Below are 22,721 nucleotides of genomic sequence, written 5' to 3' on the forward strand. Positions count from 1 at the left end.
CCAAGTGGGTTAAGGAAGTGCTGTAAAATAAGGGTGAATAAAAAATGAATAAAAAACAATTGCAATGCTCAGTGATCAATATTTAAAAGAAAATGTGTGGTGTTAATACCAACAAAAACCCGTGCAAAGGAAGTGAATATGTATATATATATAAATATAACCGTGTATAGATGAAAAATAATGGATAGAAAGTGCAGGATTAACTCCTTAGTAGGAGCCGCAACAAACACGTGAATGTGTGAAATATGAAAAAGGTTAAATATTGCTAAATAAAAGTTGCGCTCAACTAAAAAACACTTGTGCAAAATAAAAAACCTTACAATCAAGGCAAAAATAAGGTTCATATTATAGTGCATAAATAAATAATTAACAGAGAGTGAATAAATTCTGTACAATCATATGTTCATGATAAAGTGGACTAAACATATATAGTGCCAAATAAATAATTAATTAAATAAATAAATAAATAGTCCATAATAATGACAATGAATGTCCAATAGAAATAGTAGATTTGATGATGGCAATAATAACAGCATTTGATAGGTTGTAAACACCTCCACCAAATACACAGGAACACCCGGTGTGCACTCAAGGCTTACCGGATGAAGTGGACCCCTTAAGTTACAGGGGGTCAGTAAATGCAGACTCAGGACACCAAAGGTATAAACACCCGATACCAGGACAGGCAACACTCCCGATATACTCCAACCAGATCCTCCTTTAAACTCACTGAAGTTTTGGGTGGTAAAATGTTGCTTAGGCCACTGCTGGTTTAGGATGTTGACTTAACTATAGCATAATGTCCGCTCCTGTCACATCATGCTCCGGATCCTTCTGCTTCTTCCTTCTGATCAATATTTAGCAACATGATAAAAAGTCCAGTAAAAGTCCAAAGATGGAAATAAATTGTGAAAACCGAAGAGGTGACTCAGTGCAAAGATGATACAGTTTAAATCACTCATGAACGTTGTCCTCCACCAAATGGATAAAATGCACACTCACCAGGGCTAAATGCTGTCTAAATTATAGGACAATGCATATACAAATCCAAATAAAAGGGAGATACTCATAGTGTAGTATTTAATATAAAAAATATCTTTAATTACAATACAAAAATATCTAAAAATGACACTTACCAACCAGTGTAATAATGATGCAACGAGGTCCAAGAAAGACAAGAAGCAGAAATGTATCTGTCAACTTCCATCAGAAGCCTTGACACTAGATATTAGAGTGGCGGCTGGACCTCAGGCATGTCTCAGTAGCTCTACGGCCATTTCACATCACATGCATCATCAGGAGCATTAAAGACACTGCCTGTGGTTGTAGTATCTATATAAGTCTCTCTATTGTCCCAATAACACTAGCAAAAGGCAGCTGTGGACGCTGAAAACGTCACCCCCAGAGTTCGCCAAGTCCAATGATGTCAAAACTTGAGAATACCCAATATAAAGTGACACTGCGTTGTATTACCCCAATATAAATGATAAAGAGCTCGGATTAATATATAACAAGTCATAGATTATTAATGGAAAATGAGGGTGGCCACACAAAATATTGATGCTTTGGGCCCAATTTGGACATTTTGACTTAGGGGTGTACTCACTTTTGTTGCCAGCAGTTTAGACATTAATGACTGTGAGTTGAGTTATTTTGAGGGGACAGCAAATTTACACTGTTATACAATCACTACTTTACATTGAAGCAAAGTATAATTTCTTCAGTATTGTCACATGAAAAGATATTTTAAAATATTTACAAAAATGTGAGGGGTGTACTCACTTTTGTGAGATACTGTATTTGTGGAGCTCTGTGTTTTATTAGTTTGTCATAACATTGATCTGTATTACTGGTGATGGCACCATGCATTTTGAAAGCAGATATGTAATTATGGACACACCTTGCACAATTTCGTGTTGCATAATCATGTATTAACAAGTATCACATTATTGATTAAATGTATATCTAAACTCAGTGTTGCTCTTTTCTTCTTAGATAATCCTCTCACTACAGTATATTCTCTTATACATTAATTTTTTTTTTCAGTACCATTTTCTGCTCTTTCTCTAGTGCATTTTTACAGAAACCACCTAATGTATTATAGTATGTAAGACTTCTCTTTACAGGGTAGTAATTCAGAAGTTATGAAATGTTATTAAAGTCATTCATGCTACAGTCGCAGTGAAGAAGATTAAAGGATAAAATCATGTCCACAATGTACTAGAAATCTGGACGTAACGGTTCACAAAGGGTTGAAATGAGATTTTTTTTTTTTTTATTATTGTTCTCAACAGAGTGTACTGTACTTTAAATTACTCACCTTATAGATCCCCTGGTTTTACAGATTACATCTGACTTTTCTGGTAAATGTTGATTATACAATGTAAAGGTTTCAGAATGATAAGTCAAATATAACAGAGTTTTTATGTTTGCTATTGCTCTGAAGGTGGATAGCTTTTTACCCTATAAAATTTACTGTAGCCAGAATAGTCAAAGCATGCTCCACCCTTATATATTGATACCAAGACTATTGTGTTTAGCACATTGCTGGTGTCCAGTAGAAGGTGATCTAAGAATCCCTGCTCTGTTTCTATAAGATAACAGCTTTGTGAAGGAGCCCTGGGCTCTTTAGGTTTCTGCCTCACATGGATTTCCTTCAAGGGGTTATCTGTAACGTTTGGTAGACAAAAAAATATCTATCTTGGTCATATTTCATAAACCATTTCCCTAAAACTGTATATAGATAGCAGATTTTCATTCAAAATGTATTTTACTCGAAATGTCTCAACATTTGTTAAAGTTTGTAATTGTAGGTGGGGTCAAATTGATGTTCCTTTTTGACTGCAGTGACCAGAAATTTTGAAAAAGCAAGATGGAAATTTTTTTGAACAAATTCAATTCTAATAATGCATTTGGTTTTCACTCAATAAAGTCCATTCACTTCAAGATCAAATGTAGAACATTATATTTTCTCCACATGCACTTACTTACCTGCGCCATGAAGCTACTTTCAAATGACATTCATCAAGCCTTCAATTGTACTGACAATTTTAGTATGAGTATTGACAAGAGCATTCATTCGGAAATCTACTAGTGTATACCCAGCTTTATTTTTTTCCACCATAACCTTTGAAAGTATAAATATTATGAGGGTGAACAAGAAAAGGGGATATAAGGAGGTTATATTCATTTTAACCAATAATGGGTATAAAAAAACAAATTGGGTGGAGATGAATGACCTAAAATCCAACATTTCTTCTAGTTAACACCTTTTATGAAAAAGACCATATTGTGATCTGGTGTGCTTGGATAAGCACAAGCTTTAGTAGCCATTAGTCTGGGCCACTGTAATTTGTCCCTATAACTTGGAATGTTTTCTCAAAAGCAAAAGAAGAATAAACGTTGGATGTGGATGGGCACCTGACAAATTTGTATTCATGCCCTTCATGTTCAGCATTAGTTTAAAGTTACAGATAGAAGGCCAACTGGAAGGTTCTCAAGCACACAACATATACCTTTGATTAGCACTGCTGGCATTTTACACTTTGTATAAGTTTAATTGCACCCAAGCCCAAAAAATCCTTATAATACAATACAATGTGTTCCCTGCTCTGTACAGAATAAACCTGTATAGTCCTTCAACACATTTTCACCTAAGCTGAAATAAACAGAAGGTAGATACAATGTAGGTACATTCTGTGCAATTAGTTTGCGATGTTGTTATCACGTACCTTAACTTAGCTCAAAATGTAGAGGAATGCCTCTCTTACACCTCTGACTCGGGGCCCCTGGTAGTGTGAGCGGAAGGCACAGGAATGCAGAGTAGCACGAGTGCCTGTAGGTCTTGCCAGAAGCAGAGCGGGTATATACGGCAGGCAGGAGAGGTCATCAGTAGTCTTCAGTGAAACAGGCAGGCTGGTAGACAGCTGGTGGATGGCAGACTGAAGCAAGCTGGTACTGGTGACAGCGAGCGGGTGAGGCATGCACTGGTTGCAGACTGTAGAACAACAGGCACACCAGGATGTAAGGCGAGTACTGGAAACCTCAGGAACATTAGCAGAGTCAGGCAGGTCGGGTGATACACTGGCAGGACGGATCAGATACAGAGGGGCAGGCAAGAGCGTGGTCTGAGTTCAAGCTGGGTCAGGAGCCAATCAGTGGAAGAGAAGCAAATGGAGCAGACAGAAGTGAAGGTTAAGGACACGCCAGGGTTGGCGCAGGCAGAGAGTAGTCAGACAAACCAGATCAGGTACTGGAATCAGGATGCAGAATCACAGGGTGACAGGGTACAGGGAATGCTGAAAAGCAAAGCAGCACTGATCCTGAGCACTGATACGTTGGTACGCAGATGTATGCGTACCTATGTGCGTACCCATATGCATACACATAAGCCAAAATTCCTATGTCTATGAGAGGAAGCATACATTAGCCTGTGAAGAGGCACATAAGTCCATCTAGAGCAGTATTTCTTAACCTTTTTTCAGACAAGGCAGCCTTAAGAATTATGAACAATCCAAATGGAAACCCTTTAAAATTACGAACAAGCTCAAGACACCCTCTCAAGGCACCACATTCTAAAATGTAAAAAACTATTCTAATAATTTTACATAATACATCAACATCCACACACGTTGGACACCCAATGTTAGAGGTAATTTATTCTACCAAATCCAATACACATTTGCACACTGGTACTACATTAGAGGCAATTTATTCTTCCAAATCCAATACATTTTTGCACACTGGTACTGACTAGTATTCCAATGTTTCTCTTCTCCCTCAGTTTTTCTCAATCACTCAGCTAATGTGATCTCAGCGCTGACAGAGATGGGCAGGGTCATTGGTTATTAGGACACTGTTGGCTAGAAGGTCATAATGGTGCACAATTAAAACCTGTGGCTTTGTGTATCTAAAAGGCAGGCTTCATCCATCTGCTGGCTTGTATACACTTTTGGGGCAATTTTTAGGCATTTTACCAGGGCACCCCTGAAGAAACCTCAAGGTACCCCAGGGTGCCCGGACACCCTGGTTGAAAAAGGCTGGTCTTAATCATGCAGTAACTCGTGTAGGTGTGATATATAAACCACCTGGTCAAGTTAAAGAACTAGATGATCTACTAGTTGAAGAAATAGCTAAAATGACAATGAAAGCAGAAGTTATCATTATGGGAGATTTCAATCTTCCAGATATAAACTGGAAAACCAAAATAGCAAGTTCTACCAGGAGTACAGATATTCTAAATTCCCTACTGGGGTTGTCTCTGCAACAAGTGGTTGAGGAGCCAACCCGGAGGGAGGCCATTTTGGATTTGGTATTCACAAATGGGGATTCGGTATATGATGTCATTGTAGGCGAAACCTTGGGATCTAGTGATCACCAGTCAGTGTGGTTTAATATAAGAACTGTGAAAGAGTCACACCACACAAAAACAAAAGTTTTAGATTTTAGAAAAACAGACTTTTCAAAAATGAAATTAGTCATAAATGAGTCCTTATCAGACTGGAACGGATTACATGGAGTCCAGGAGAAATGGGACTACTTAAAAGGTGCATTATTGAAGGCAACAGAAATTGCATTAGACTTGTCAGTAAAAGCAAAAAAAGGAAGAGACCACTGTGGTACTCAGCAGAAGTGGCCCAAATCATTAAAAATAAAAAGCTAGCATTTTGTAATTATAAAAAAACCCAGAGCAATGAAGATAAGGAAATCTACAAGATTAGGCAGAAAGAGGCCAAGCAAGTTATAAGAACTTCTAAAGCGCAGGCAGAAGAAAAACTAGCTCAGTGTATGAAAAAGGGGGATAAGACATTCTTCAGATATATAAATGAAAAAAGGAAATTAAAACAAGGAATAACTACATTAAAAACAAAGGACGGAAGGTATGTAGAAGAGAATAAAGGGCTAGCCGACTGCCTTAATGAATACTTCTGTTCAGTTTTTACAGAAGAAAAAGAAGGAGAAGGAACTCCACTTGAAAGGATGACTAATGAATCGTTTGATGCATGTGTCTTTACAGAGGAAGACGTTCTAAGATTGCTGTCTGAAGTGAAGACAAATAAGTCACAGGGTCCTGATGAGATACACCCAAAATTATTAAAAGAGCTTAGTGGTGAGCTGGCAAAACCATTAACAGATTTATTTAACCAATCATTAGTAACAGGAGTCGTCCCGGAAGATTGGAAATTGGCAAATGTCGTGCCCATTCACAAGAAAGGTAGTAGGGAGGAATCGAGCAACTATAGACCAGTGAGTCTGACATCAATAATAGGCAAATTAATGGAAACCCTATTAAAGGATAGGTTTGTGGAACATCTTAAATCCCATGGATTGCAAGATGAAAAACAACATGGGTTTACATCAGGGAGATCATGTCAAACAAATCTTATAGATTTTTTTGACTGGGTGACTAAAATAATAGACGGTGGAGGTGCAGTAGACATTGCATATCTAGATTTTAGTAAGGCTTTTGACACTCTCCCACATAGAAGACTTATCAATAAACTGCAGTCATTGAGCATGGACTCCCATATTGTTGAGTGGATTAGGCAGTGGCTGAGTGACAGACAAGAGAGGGTTGTAGTCAATGGAGAACATTCAGAACAAGGTCATGTTACCAGTGGGGTACCTCAGGGATCTGTACTGGGACCAATTTTGTTTAATATCTTCATAAGTGATATTGCAAAAGGCCTCAATGGTAAGGTTTGTCTTTTTACTGATGACACAAAGATATGTAACAGGGTTGATGTTCCTGGAAGGAAACGCCAAATGGAAAAGGATTTAGGAAAACTAGAAGAATGGTCAGAACTCTGGCAACTGAAATTTAATGTGGATAAGTGCAAGATAATGCACCTGGGGCGTAAAAACCCAAGGGCAGAATATAGAATATTTGACACAGTCCTGACCTCAGTATCTGAGGAAAGGGATTTAAGAGTAATTATTTCAGAAGACTTAAAGGTGGGAAGACAATGTAATAGAGCAGCACGAAATGCCAGCAGAATGCTTGGATGTATAGGGAGAGGTATAAGCAGTAGAAAGAGAGAAGTACTTATGCTGCTGTACAGAACACTGGTGAGACCTCACTTGGAGTATTGTGCGCAGTACTGGAGGCCATATCTCCAGAAGGATATAGATACTCTAGAGAGAGTTCAGAGAAGAGCTACTAAACTAGTACATGGATTGCAGGAAAAAGCTTACCAGGAAAGGTTAAAGGACCTTAACATGTATAGCTTGGAAGAAAGAAGAGACAGAGGGGATATGATAGAAACTTTTAAATACATAAAGGGAATCAACTCGGTAAAGGAGGAGAGCATATTTAAAAGAATAAAAACTACCACAAGAGGACACCGTTTTAAATTAGAGGGGCAAAGGTTTAAAAGTAATATGAGGAAGTATTACTTTACAGAGAGAGTAGTGGATGCATGGAATAACCTTCCTGCAGAAGTGGTAGCTACAAATACAGTGAAGGAGTTTAAGCATGCATGGCATAGGCATAAGGCTATCCTTCATAACATAGGGCCAGGGACTATTCATAGGATTCAGATATATTGGGCAGACTAGATGGGCCAAATGGTTCTTATCTGCCGACACATTCTATGTTTCTATGTTTCTATGTCTAGAAAAAAACATGTTGTCTACTAGCATGCCCTTCCTGACATTTGTGGTCATATATATAAAAAATTTTTCCTCTAATGCTTGTTCAAATTATCCATATAATAAGATAAGTAGGCAAAGTGACCAGCTAATGCAAAGCAGTTGTCAATAGTAGAAATGTTTATACAGTACACACTAATATCTATTGCAGAAAATGACTGCCACCCCAGGCGTGCGTGGTTCACTGTTCACTAGTAAAAAGTACTTGCTGTTCACACTCTGCTTTAACAGTCCTGCTAACGAGAACAATAAATAATAAAATATAATCATCACAGGAGCAGTTTACTGTTGGCCAAAACTAACTAGCAGGCATCCTGCTCTATAGCTCAGCTTGCTTATATAGATTCTGCTGGAACTATTGCTGCCACAGTACTGCTGGGTAATTTCAGTAAAAGCTCTCTTATCTCAGTAAATCTCTCCAGTGAATTCAAATATGTGTCACAGGCTGGCATGAGTGAAAGGGGGGGGGGGGGAGAAAAGTGTTTCCAAGGTAATAATGAAATGGTAATCTAATGTGTGGCATTCCTGTGTTACCAAACCTTTTTTGAATCAATAATAGTCATAAAATGACTGTGCTTGCAAAATATGTGCTGAATAAATCTTTTGAAGTTTGGACAGACTGGTATTAGGGAAAATATCATAGTACAACCTGCCAACTTGAATATTTTTCTATTTCTAAAACGAGCATGTAAAACTGTGATCTCCAACACAACTACTACAGCTGATCACATCACTGTACAATGCTGGCAGCAGAATTTACAACACTGTTCACTGTTAATTAATTTATTTTAGAAAAAAGCATGAAATCGTCAAGAATTTTTTGTAAAAACAAAATCTAAGAAGAAGTTGAACTTTTGAAAATAAAAAATTATATAACATGTTTTCAGTGTAAAGAGTACATATAGCAAAAAAAGCTAGGGAGCTAGAATCAATAATGCAAAACAGGTTCAGGATGGCAAAGAGTTTGCATGCACTGCAGAATAATACAAAACTGATTAGGAAAGCTGAAAGGAAGCTTAGAGTATATAAAAAACTTGAAGGATACCATTTTTTGAGAAAAACATTTTTATGTTTAACATAATGATGTGTATTTTTTTAACAGCTAAGATATATTTTATTGATAGTATCACAAAGTATACAAAAAAAAAACAAAATAAATAAGTCTAGAAGCACAAATCGTTTGATGTTATTTGAATTTAGTCTTTGTCATCCCTGAACAGAAGCACTCAGACTGAACCAGTCAGATGTGCTGCATGCACATGGACAGATAGGAATACAGATAAGTAAGTTATTGCGTAAGGGTGTAAGGCGCAAAATGTAGTGTGAACTAGTAGCCATTTAATGGGTTCCACAACACAGTTCATTTAGACCAATTTGGGTTCCTGGGAAACTCTTGTTGGGCTCAGGACACTCGGTGCAGCACCTCCGGGAGACTGCAGTGTCTCTTTAAATGGCAGATAAGAGTTCTGCATGTAGTAAAATTGCACATTTTATTGTGACAAGAAGACAAATGGCAACTCCTGTAACAGTTAAAAACTTGCTCATCAAAATTGGTTGTCCTTCTGATGGTGGTGGTACCGGTGCAACAGGGAATCTTAGATCCAGTCCAGGACTTGCACCAGTCATGTATGCTGGATATATCTTGTCTTGTTGGTGACTGCTATTCCCACTATGCCAGCTGGGGTAAGGAGGGCTCCCAAATTATGTCAAGTGCAGGGTGTATGGTGCTGGTCACTCAGAGACTGCCTGAGAGGCCTGTTCCTGCTGAAGGTTCTAATTCCACTCAGGTAACAAAACCCCGACAAAGCTGATGGTGTTCCTCCTTTGTCTGGGGTAAGTCGGTAAATACTATGACAGAACTTGGGAAACCTCCTTGCCATGGATGGCATGGAAGGAGTAGCAGTAACCAACAGGAAAAGGTATATCCAGGATACAAGCCTGGTGCAAGTCCTGGACCGTATCTTAGGTTAGCTGTTGCAACAAAACCACCACCATCAGAGGGACAACCAGTTTTTAATGAGCACATTTGTAGCTATGGCAATTTTTAGTGATTTTTGTACCATAACTACAGAGTGATGACCATGTATTATTTTTAGAAGCTAGACTTCCCCTATTACTTTGTTAATTAAGTTGTGATACTTCTGTATGTTGTGTATTTTTTTTTCCTACAAGTGAGTACAGCATTTTTCAGGACAGAAAAATATGTTAGCAGGAAGTAGGGGGAGGGAAGGAGTTAAAACACAACCATTGTTCCAGACAAATTAGCAGCACTGGTTGTTCTGGAGGACTCCAGCAGTCTGGAGAGATCCTGGATTAAAAGGAAAAAGACTCCATCATCAGGAAAAGTTAGATAACTCTTTAGTGTAGAGGCGTAACTAGAACCTTCAGGGCCCCGGTGCAAAAAACCATGAAGGGCCTCCCCTTCCTTTCAAGCCTGGGGCTCTTCCCACTGATCCTGGGCCCTTTACTCTTGTTGCGGGGCCCTTTATGACGGTCCCGCAGCTGGACCCTTTCACAAGTTCTGCAGTGGGCCCCCTTCCTGCCATCTTGGGGCCCCCCCACATTGGTGGAATGCTAGGGCCCGGTTGCAAGTGTGACCTTTGCGATCCTGGAAGCTCACCCACTGGTGCCAGTAGTTTTTATTTTTTGGTATTTTAATTGTATTATTTTTTGTCATTTTTTTTTATTTTTTTACAATGTCACTGACTATGACTGGTTCTCTATTGTGAGAGGGGAGGGAGCACATGGGGGGGCAGCACAGTGGGGGGGGGACCAGGGAAGCACACAGGGTCCCAGAGACAGCAGAACACAAGTGAACTGGATAGAAGGAGTGGCAGGGGCAGCATACAGAGGAACCAATCTCCTTCATTTTCCTCCTGCAGCTACAGGAGGAAAAAGGAGGACAGTGATCTCTCTACATGCTGCCCCCGCCGCCCCTCCTATCCAGGTGTACAGGGGAGCCACACAGGCCCCCTGGAGCATGGGGCCCGGTTGCGATTGCAACCCCTGCAACCCCTGTAGTTACGCCCATGCTTTAGTGTATGCCTATACATTGTACATGTTTAGTTGCTAGGAAGGATAGATAGCTTGTGCATGTTGTAGGCATATTTTGTGATATCCCATATGCTGTGTGTTGTTTTTTCTAAAAGTGAGTACAACATTTTAATAGTAAAGCAAGTTAATATACTCTAAATAGGTTTTTATACTTCCTTGCTTTTACCGCAAGGACCTTAAAAGACTTAAAGCAATACATACATGTGAGTTACCATTTGTCTTATCACAATAAATTTGTGATTCTACTACACTCAGGTTGCACCCTCAATTTTCCTTTATCTGATAGGAGAACAGAGCAGTAAGATGAGCTCACCAGTCTGCTGCTGCTGAGGCTTCATTATCCGATCACAAGGTAGATGGTGGGAGGGAGTTGACTAGGTTATATTGCTTAATTTGGGGGGGGCTGGGGTGGAGAAATGTCAGGCCACCAGCCTGCTTGTGCTGCCTAGAAATGCTTTGTACATCTCAGGACTGGATAGACAGATATAAAATTATTTGGATTGTAAAATACATTTTCAGTGGTGTATTTGTCAATTTTAGCTTTACCAAGGTTATCAAAGTATCAATAAATGCATGATGCAAGACACTGAAAATGTTTGCTACAAAACTTTGTTTTACTAGTTTTGCCTGCCCGCTTAAACCGACATTCACTTTTATGTTATAGTACTCTGTTATAGTATACTATAATAAAAGATTGTAAGTTATTGGTGATAAAAGAGATTTCACCATAAATAATAACACTCTACTGTACAGTATACCATATTGCTTCTACAAACAATAGCATTTTTTTGTAGATACCCCCAAAAATATATACAAAGTGAATTGTGTCTAATAAGATTCTCAGTAGCTATTTAAAGCAGCATGACTTCAGGTGGACTGTCATACTTTAGGCAATTTTCAAGTGCATATGCTAGATGTCTAATTAAAATGTTGGCTTTTGCAGAGCTGCAGCCTAAATATTATTTCAGCACAGAGTTATTGAAGCAGAAAGTTCACAGCCCTGTATAAAATTCTATATATTATGCATAAATACAAACTCAACAACTTTGAAGGAGGAACAACTTTTGAGGTTCCACCACTATTTACTAAATAAATATAATTCTTTGACTTCCTGCAAATCTGCACAAATTAGTAGGTGAGCTAGGGGGTTCTACCACAGCTCACCTATTCACTTAAAGTGTTACTAATCCCACAACAGTAATATCAGTCTGTATATGCAATAAAGCATGCTTTATATATAACCATAACACAGCGCTAAAGACAGTGCATCTCCTTAAACATATATGACCAATTTAAAAATGAATACAACAATCCGTGTACATATCTTATTCAAGTGAATACATAATCCCACTAAGAAGAAGATGGGGTTAGGGGTCTTAACAAACTTGATACTGGTAATTTCCAATGCTCGGCATGGAAAGACAAAAAAGATCCCAATAGTGCAGTATGTTCAATATTTTTTATTAAATATATCCTAGTAAAATGTGCACTTACAATATATCAGATGTTCATAGACGTGTAGATAATTAAATTATACGCTCCTAGAGGCAGGTTGAAGGGCAATAGCATGTATTCACCATACGAAAAGCGGCGTGCATTCCAGCACACTTCTGCTTGTATTCCAACAGCCCGGAAATGACGTTGACGTTGCTGCAAAGCCCAGAATCTCGTCTATGTGTTTCACCCCTCCCAGTGGGCGTTCTCATAGACCAAGATTACCGCCTTCCCTGCAACCTCTTATAGTGAGCTCTGGCAATCACATGACCCCAAGATTAATTTTTTGTTAGGTGTACACGGCCTCATGTACACCCGAGAAATCTGACTTCTATTTTGTAAAACTAAATTTAACCAAAGGAAATATTACTGCTTATTGCTTGTTTAAAACCAGCTAATACATTTAAATTCCTATCTCATACTTTGAACATCTCTTATTAAAACAATATTATAATGGCAATATCATAATAAATAATAAAAAAATCTAAAAGGTTTACTTAAACATATATATACTCCAGAACAAACACTATATCATTATTTATTAATATCTTTTTTCTGATTTTCTCTTTTTTCACATTATTATTTTTATTTCATTATTATTCATTATAATTTAGTTTTTATTCACTTTTATTTCCATTTTTTATTTTTGTTTTTATTTATTTTTATTTTCATTACCTTTTTTTATTTTGATTTATTTTAATTTTTATTTATTTTTCAATATTTTTTTATTTTCATTAAATTTTTATACACAATTTTTATACGCATTTTCAATTATTTTATTATTTCCATTTTGCATTAGTATAGATTAGGGAGCATACGATTTTAATTCATTTATGGTGCCAAAGATAATGATGTTGACATTGCTGCAAAGCCCAGATTATATATTTTGATCACCCGGTGATGAGCAGCAGCGACAGGTCCTTTTTTGAAGTGTTATATATTCACTTAGCGCAGGGTGGATTCTTTTGAGTAATTTTTTATAATAAAGCATGCTTGTTATACTCACTGTGGAACCGGGAGACCCGAGCAACCAGCCTGCATGTCCGCTGGTTGGTTGGAGTCCTGATCATAGCCGGATTCAGCTTTGATCTAGTCTCCGATGTAGTAGCCCGGAAGGCGCCGAATTTAAAAAAGTGACTGTATTCAAAAATGCAGTTTTTGGCATTTTGAATACATTGAAGTGCAGTGGAGGGGTCTTTGGTCTTTTAGACCTCCGATCCCTCCATAAAGAGTACCTGTCACTGCCTACTACTGTCACAAGGGATGTTTACATTGCTTGTGACAGCAATAAAAGTGATCAGATTTAGTTTTTTTTTTAAAACTGTGCTAAAATTAAAAAATGAAATAAAATAAAAAGAAACATTTTTTTAAAGCACCCCCATTGCTCTGAGCTCGCGCATGAAAGGAAACGCATACAGAAGTTGAGCCCACAAATGAAACGCTGTTCAAAACACACATGTGAGGTATCGCCGCGATTGCCATAGTGAGAGCAATATTTCTAAAAAAGAGCTACTCTGTAACTCTAAACTGGTAACCGTTAAAAATTTTTAAATCGTCGCCTATGGAGATTTTTATTGACCGTAGTTTGTCGCCATTCTGCGGATGTCTGCAATTTTAAACCATAACATGTGAGGTATCTATTTACTCGGCATGACATCATCTTTCAAAATATACAAAAAATGTGCTAACTTTACTGTCTATTTTTTTTTAAATGCAGTGAAATATATTTTTTCCAAAAAAATGGTGTTTGAAAGACCAATGCGCAAATACCGCGTGACAAGAAATATTGTCATATTTTATTCTCCAGAGTCTTTGCTAAAAAAAATATATATATATGTATATATACATATAATTATATATATATATATATATATATATATATATATATATATATATATATATATATATAAAATATTTGGGGGTTCTAAGTAATTTTCTAGCTAAAAATACAGATTTTAAATTGTATACAACATGTGTCAGAGAAATGGGCTCAGTCCAGGAGTGGTTAATTATATCACCCATACACTGTTATTTGAGTTTGTATTTATGCATAATATATATAATTATATGCATGGAATAGGATTGTGAGTTGAAAAGGTTTTCACCACCATATGGGAGTTTTAACACTATTCATTAGGTGACATACTTAACATTTACACTTGTATGTATTTTGCACATGTTAGGATTTTACTTATAGAGTAAAGGGTTGTGCTGCATTCTTTATATCACTATTTACATGCTGCTACTATGTCTATGTTGCATCTGAGGTCAATCTGAGAGGAAACTGCATCGGTCACCCACCACCAAATTTTTTGCTACCACTAATTTAGGTAAAAATATCCCCTATCCCTTTTACAAATGTGCCTAATTCAGCAGTATGAAGGTGGCGTGACTAAGCTACACATCACAACTCTCTTCTTGTGCACTTGTGTAGCTGCATCATGTTTATTTATACCGTTTACTCTCTGAGCTGTATGTCATCATGCCTTCATTGGTGTTAAAATGTTAAGATGTGGAGGCAATGAAGAGTAGCCAAGAGCAGGCATCCTGTAGTACACTGCTTCCTCCAGGAACAGACATACTGTGCTGTGACAGTCAGGGATTGTAGTATTGGGCCCAACATCTTACGTGTTTTAAGCCCTTATGAATTGTTGCATCTCTACAAACCTAAACTTCTGTAGATGTCTGATGTCATCGTGAGCATTTGTATGTACAACCAGCCTGCATTTTCCCCTTGTTTAAAATCCTAGCAATGTTAAATTTACATCAGAACATCTCAGGATCCATTTCTCTCTGCAACGGGTCTGATTTACAGGCTGTATTTATCATAAATGTTAATAAGAACTGCATGTAAGCACTGACATAGGTCTAAAGAAATCAGGCACTTATGTCAACATGTGGTCATTTGTTTAGAGTTAGATGCATACTAAAAGAGGAGTCACTTTACTTACCTTTCCAGAAGCCCATTTGTTGAAATGTTATCTCATCGTTGCTCCTTGGTTGCTGAAGTTAGTCAACTTGTCAGATAGGTTGAATACCTGTTTCCTCTTGCCACACACCGGGGTTTCTCCCACTAGCTCAAATGTCCTGCAATGACCTATGAGGCAGCAGGAGAAATCACTGCATGTGGTGAGGGAGCCAGAAGTGTGAAATACATGCAAGAGCTGCAAACAGGTGGCATGTTAGAACTTGAGACTCCCAAAACAAAATTGCAATATTACTTTTTTTTACTGTAGCTGCATGTATCTAGCTGTAAATGCATTTTCTAATTTTATTTTGCTATATTTGCTTACTCTTTTAACCACTTGCCACTCACCCACGGAATATTTACTGTGAGCAGGTGGCAGCTGCAGGCACCAATGGATACAGTGGAGCAGGGCACTCAGTACACAGTCCTTGTGACAAATCATAGCAATCACATGATTACATGTTAACAAAACAGTCATTAATGGCTTCCATTCACGACTGCTAGCTTACTATTGTGATGCTGTGATTGGCCCACAGCTATCACATGTAACTTGGCACCCTGTACCATGTGATTAGCTGTAGCCAATCACAGATCACAACAGTATGCAAGCTGCCATGAATTAAACTAATTAATGACAATTAAACCTATTGCTTATCAAAGTGATAATGATTGTTATAAGCAGTAACAGTGTAAGAAGAAAATCCCTAATCACCCCGCCCCCCTCCTCACCCCAGGGTAGTAGGCTATGGTGACACTGAACTACTCGGATGAGAGTGTGTAAAAGAATAAAATCTTAATAAAAAGAAAAAAAAATCTTTAAAAAAGGTTAAAAAATGTAATATTTTTTTCTTCTTTTTGCATACTGTCATCAAGAAGATCATTCTTCAAGAGGGGTGAAAATTGAACAGAAGGACAGAGTTGCAGAATGTCTTAGTGGTCAGCACCTTGCAGTACTGGGTTGCTCAAGTTCAAACCCCAACCAGGACACTTCTACCTGCACTGCAGGATGTCAGATAAAGGCACTTATGGGGAAGAGGTTTTCGAACATAATGAGTCACCTATTTGGTTAATGTGGCAGCTTGGCTGACCGTATACATGGAGTTGTCATTGGAGGATACTGTGTCCTTCAGGGTATACTCAATTAGGATGATTGGGTGTGCCCTTGGGGGGGGGGGGGGTTGTAGCATCTTCTGGTGATAGCTTTGTGTTGGACTTGTCCTTAAGGGGTATATCTGTCTGGAGTTGCAGCCTGGGAGCCCTTCTTAACCCTTGCCTCTCTTCCAATGCAATGGAAGTTGAGATGAAGAATATTCTATCCTAAATAATCATTCTGACAAGCGGGACATTCAGACGGTGGGACGGTTTATTCTGCCCCTTCAAGGACTAGCTTTATCTTGATGGCAAATAGCTTGAGATGATTTTACAAGTCTGCATTGCGAAAGTCTAAACAATCCCCTTAACCTTCTTATCGGTATTACCGAGCGTGGCTCTGGGTTACATGTGTATATATATATAATATATATATACGTGTATATATATATATATATATATATATATATATATATATATATACAGTTAGGTCCATAAATATTGGGACATCGACACAATTCCAATCTTTTTGGCTCTATACACCACCACAATGGATTTGAAATGAAACAAACAAGATGTGCTTTAACTGCAGACTTTCAGCTTTAATTTGAGGGTATTTACATCCAAATCAGGTGAACGGTGTAGAAATTACAACAGTTTGTATATGTGCCTCCCACTTTTTAAGGGACCAAAAGTAATGGGACAGATTAACAATCATAAATCAAACTTTCACTTTTTAATACTTGGTTGCAAATCCTTTGCAGTCAATTACAGCCTGAAGTCTGGAACGCATAGACATCACCAGACGCTGGGTTTCATCCCTGGTGATGCTCTGCCAGGCCTCTACTGCAACTGTCTTCGGTTCCTGCTTGTTGTTGGGGCATTTTCCCTTCAGTTTTGTCTTCAGCAAGTGAAATGCATGCTCAATCAGATTCAGGTCAGGTGATTGACTTGGCCATTGCATACCATTCCACTTCTTTCCCTTAAAAAACTCTTTGGTTGCTTTCGCAGTATGCTTCGGGTCATTGTCCATCTGCACTGTGAAGCGCCGTCCAATGAGTTCTGAAGCATTTGGCTGAATATGAGCAGATAATATTGCCGAAACACTTCAGAATTCATCCTGCTGCTTTTGTCAGCAGTCACATCATCAATAAATACAAGAGAACCAGTTCCATTGGCAGCCGTACATGCCCATGCCATGACACTGCCACCAAAATGCTTCACTGATGAGGTGGTATGCCTTGGATCATGAGAAGTTCATTTCCTTCTCCATACTCTTCTCTTCCCATCACTCTGGTACAAGTTGATCTTGGTCTCATCTGTCCATAGGATGTTGTTCCAGAACTGTGAAGGCTTTTTTAGATGTTGTTTGGCAAACTCTAATCTGGCCTTCCTGTTTTTGAGGCTCGCCAATGGTTTACATCTTGTGGTGAACCCTCTGTATTCACTCTGGTGAAGTCTTCTCTTGATTGTTGACTTGACACACATACACCTACCTCCTGGAGAGTGTTCCTGATCTGGCCAACTGTTGTGAAGGATGTTTTCTTCACCAGGGAAAGAATTCTTCGGTCATCCACCACAGTTGTTTTCCATGGTCTTCTGGGTCTTTTGGTGTGGCTGAGCTCACCGATGCGTTCTTTCTTTTTAAGGATGTTCCAAACAGTTGATTTGGCCACACCTAATGTTTCTGCTATCTCTCTGATGGGTTTGTTTTGTTTTTTCAGCCTAATGATGGCTTGCTTCACTGATAGTGACAGCTCTTTGGATCTCCTATTAAGAGTTGACAGCAACAGATTCCAAATGCAAATAGAACACTTGAAATTAACTCTGGACCTTTTATCTGCTCCTTGTAAATGGGATAATGAGGGAAAAACACACACCTGGCCATGGAACAGATGGAGCAGCCAATTGTCCCATTACTTTTGGTCCCTTAAAAAGTGTGAGGCACATATACAAACTGTTGTAATTCCTACACCGTTCACCTGATTTGGATGTAAATACCCTCAAATTAAAGCTGAAAGTCTGCAGTTAAAGCACATCTTGTTTGTTTCATTTCAAATCCATTGTGGTGGTGTATAGAGCCAAAAAGATTAGAATTGTGGCGATGTCCCAATATTTATGGACCTGACTGTGTGTATATATATATATATATATATATATATATATATATATATACGTATTTGGAGAGCCTAGCTTCATTTGATAGCAAATAGCTGGGAATAATTCTACAAGTGGGACAATCTTGTCTTCATTGTGAGAGTCTAAACAACCCTCTCCAAGAGCTAGTCTCATTTGACAGCTAAGAGCTGTGTTTAGTTTGAACTCCTTCCCTGAGAGTACATGTCTGCTGAATGAAAGAGTACTGCAGTTCAAAAGTCAGTGTCTAACTCCAAAAAGGTTTGCACCTGCAGTTCCGGCCTGGATTTCAGAAAGAATTGAAGAGACAAAGAGTCCTCAACCAAGTATCCAGCAAAGAGCTCCACTTCTGGGGGAGAGGTTGCTTACTGGTCTTTTTCATATTTATGCCACCCATGCATATCTTATGGGTACCTAGTTGCTCCTCTTCTGCTAGGAAGATACAGCTTTGGTGGTAAGATGCTGGGTATTACTGACTTTCCTCTCTTCTCCTGTCAGTGTCTCAATACCTGATGATCAGGACCATGGTCTCCCCCATCCCTATATTGAGGTGTGCTCAATGGAAAAGGCCTGCTGTCCTGAAAGGGTTTTTTTTCTCCAATATTGATCATGCACCCAGCAATTAATGTCTTGCAAACAGGCAGATAAAGCCGTGGGTGCTGGCACAGTAATGAATCTTCTGTGCTGCTGAGTGATTGCCAGTGGAACTCCCCAGCCAGGAAGTTTTTTCCAGTAGAACTCCCCTGTTGGGAAGCTAGTTTGTACACTCTGGTTTTGTGGCCATGTCTTTCATGCTTTGCTTTGCTTTTTGTCACCTGACAGCAGGCTTTTAAGTCTCCAGTGAGGCTGAACAACTTCACAGTGGTGTCCTACATCAGGGGGGAGGTCAGAAACTGAAGGGCCAATAAGTGGTTCCTACATACAGGTCCCTTCAAGTGGATTTTATCTCTGGACAAGATTTCAGAGTTAGATCTGGTACCATCTCCTGACTGTTACAAGCTGGAAAGCATTTCCCTAGGGGCCTGGGCCAAACCCTGGGTGCGGATGCTGTGTCAGATCAGGAAAGGTCTCACAAGCCATATGCTTTCCAGTTTGATCCATATACAGTATTTTTGGGGGGTCTGTTGCTAAGACCAATGGCAATGTTTGCAGTAATTCCCTATTTGCCAAACAGGCCTTGGTATTCTACCTTTGATATCGGGGTATCGGATTGAAATCCTTTCTCTCAGATGAGATCTTCTGTAGTAAAGAGCAATATTCCACCTTTGTTCATCTCTTCCACTTTCTCATCCTGGCAGGAAGAGACTAATCAGGCTTGGCTGTTTCTCCAAGCTAATATCTATAAGTCCTACAAAATAATTTTAACAGAGCTTGTTCAGTTTGGACTGCTTTGCTATCTTTGCTTCAGTCCTCTGGTCAGGTGCGTTCTGGACATTAACTGATCCTAAAGCTCTCTTATAGGGCTGATCTCTGCAGTCCCTGTCATATCTAATGTCTCCTGGGTAGACTATCCCTTACTCATCCAATACTTTGGTAGGGGGTTGCATCTGGGACTCGAAAGAGAACAAAGTCTCTCTTGACAGGGTTTACTTCTCGCTCAGGGCTTCCTTGCCGGCTCCAGATGAGATCTTTTAGCAGTCCAGCCTGGGTAAAGACTTAGCTTTGAAGACATGCACTCTAAGACTATCTCTTCAGCCAGGATGTTTGCCAAGATCACAGCTTTAGGCTAGGAAGGATCCTTTGGTGACTTATAGCTCCAGATGGGATCCCCTCCAGTCCAGTTGGAGTAAGGATTGAGCCATGATGTCAATCTCTCTGGGTCTACATCCTCAGCAGGAAGCTTGGCCAGAATCAGAACACATAAGGCCCCTTGACAACTTGCTGCTCCAGGTGGAATCTCTTTCAGTTCAGCTTTGAGTAAAGTCTCAGTCATAAAGGTAGCCTTTCTATGGGTTCTTTTCCTCAATCAGGAGATTTGCCGGGATCTGGGCCTTGTGTCAAGAGGGATCCATGTGGCTTTCTGCCCAGTATGGGTAGTGTTTATGTCCATGCTGGGCGGCAATCTGAGGTGGCTTCGGCATTCTATGAGAACAAAGGATTTGTTCCTCCCATATACAGGACCACCAAGAATAACTAGTTCCATGCCACAGGTATGGGGATTTTTCAAGCATGCTCTTAAGATACTGTTTTGCTCAGATTTTTAGGACATATTTGTCACTCTCTCTAGTAGAATCAGTGGGACGGAGATGTCATCCCGAATTTTTGATGGATGGGTCATTCCAGCTATTGATTAGGCTTATAAAGCTTAGGGCTCATACAGGAGTGTTTAGACTTCACATGCTCCCTGTGAAAGGGTGCTAGGATTAGTTGGAGGATGACATATCTTCCATTCAAGCTGTTCTGGCTCTTTGTGGGATGTAGCTAACTTCCTTATGCTGTCAATATCTATCCATAGGGTTTGTTGGCTATGATTGAAAGCCTACTTTTCCGACATCCCTTCCTTGTTTTTTGGACTAGTAAGTTCCCAAACGTATGCTGCCATGGAAGTCTGTCAGGAAAACAAAAAATTTACTATCAAATACTTACCATAATTTTCCTTTCCTGATGGACTTCATGGCGGCAGAAGTTCCCTCCCAGAGTCATGAGTAGGCTAGTAGGCTAGTTACGAAACACGGCCTTTGGCTCAGCCTGAAAATTTATGGGAGTGGGGTCCTATGAGGTAGGAGCGAGGATGGGGCTACCCAAACATATGCGGCATGGAGTTTATTAGGAAAGGAAAATTGCAGAAAGTATTTGAAGTGAACTTTCCATTATCATGACTCTTCTTTTAGCAGGTATGTAACTTTTGTACAAGTGACCCTCTGCTGACAGGGATGTTGTTTACTATTGAAAGCTGTAAAGATTGTTTCCATAATGCCACCTTTCAAAATAAAAGGTTAAATATTTAGAAGGTTAAAATGGTGATAAAGCAGAAATGAATAGATCGGTGGTATATTGAGTAGCACTGTTCATTAGCTTTGTTGAATCCTGTGTCTCTCTACTTATGTGTATTGCTAGGTTCAGCTGTGCTCATATGGCATTCTCTACTCAGATACTCTAGAGGGAAGCTTCTTTCTAATGAAACAGTTCATGCATGTATCTGTGTACATGTCATACAAAACACAGTCATACAGAAGACAGAGTGTTTGAAGGTACTATATAGTATCATATGGTTATAGAAGATAGTTACAAATAATTAAAGGATAACCTTATAGCTTTATCTTGGAGCAGTAGCCATTTATTGGAAAACCGGTTCTTCATTGGAATCACTTATGACTTCATCATGTTTTCAGTGAGCTCAGTACAAGGTACTTCTTTGTATAAAAGACTGCCAAAAAATGCCTGTTTACATTTTCTTTAACAACTAAGTTTTTTTTTTTTTTTTCTTGGAATGCATGTTAAATAGTGTGGCTGCAGTTTGCTATAGTGTTTCCAAGACAACAGAACAACAGGGGTGAAGAAGCGCTCCTGTACACTTCCCAAGCTGATTATACAAACAAATAAGGAAATTCTCAAACTTCTAATCTAGTTTCTAAGACAACGGAAATAAGGCTCTATAAACTCATGTACATTTTCCTCACCAAAACAAATAAGAGAAAAGAAAAAACCTTCATTACAGAAACCGAGTCAAAAAAATTACCTGGGAAACAGTTGTGTTGAAATAGTATATTGAGGCTGGGCCCACACCTGTGCGATGTGGGAACCAGTGCGATTCCAGTTCCCGCTTCCCACAGGACTCATAGGCAGTTCTCACTGCTCTCTGCGAACCGCTGCAGGTGTCAATGTAAAGTAAAGAAAATGGCCTCTGCCCCCACCTATAACTGGCCTTAATAGCAAAGAACACATGGAAGGGCAACGCACATGAAACAAACAAAGATAAAATTCCCAGTTCAATTTGCCAACCAGTCTGCTTACCAACCAAATTGGCCTGTCTAACAGTTTGCGTCAATACAGGGGTTTAGTTAGCACACATTTGCAAACGCATGTGAAAGCTGCAGGGCCACGTCAAGGCTCCCTGTTACCTGCAGTCCTAACTCTAATGAATTTTAAAGAGTCTCCACAGTGGGAGCACATGCAAGCTAATGGATAGATAGGGGGCAGGTGAGCCTGGAGGTCGCCCATCCCTCCTGAAAGGTAATTGGGGGCATAATGGAAGCCCAGCTGATAGTTGTTACAGCAAAGGCACCCAGTATGTCCACTCACCAGTACACATATACAACAAAGAAAATGGCCTCTGCCCCCACCTATAACTGGCCTTAATAGCAAAGAACACATGGAAGGGCAACGCACA

This window comes from Pelophylax lessonae (assembly GCF_965119305.1).
Source record: "Pelophylax lessonae genome assembly, chromosome: 4".
NCBI classification, from domain to species: domain Eukaryota; kingdom Metazoa; phylum Chordata; class Amphibia; order Anura; family Ranidae; genus Pelophylax; species Pelophylax lessonae.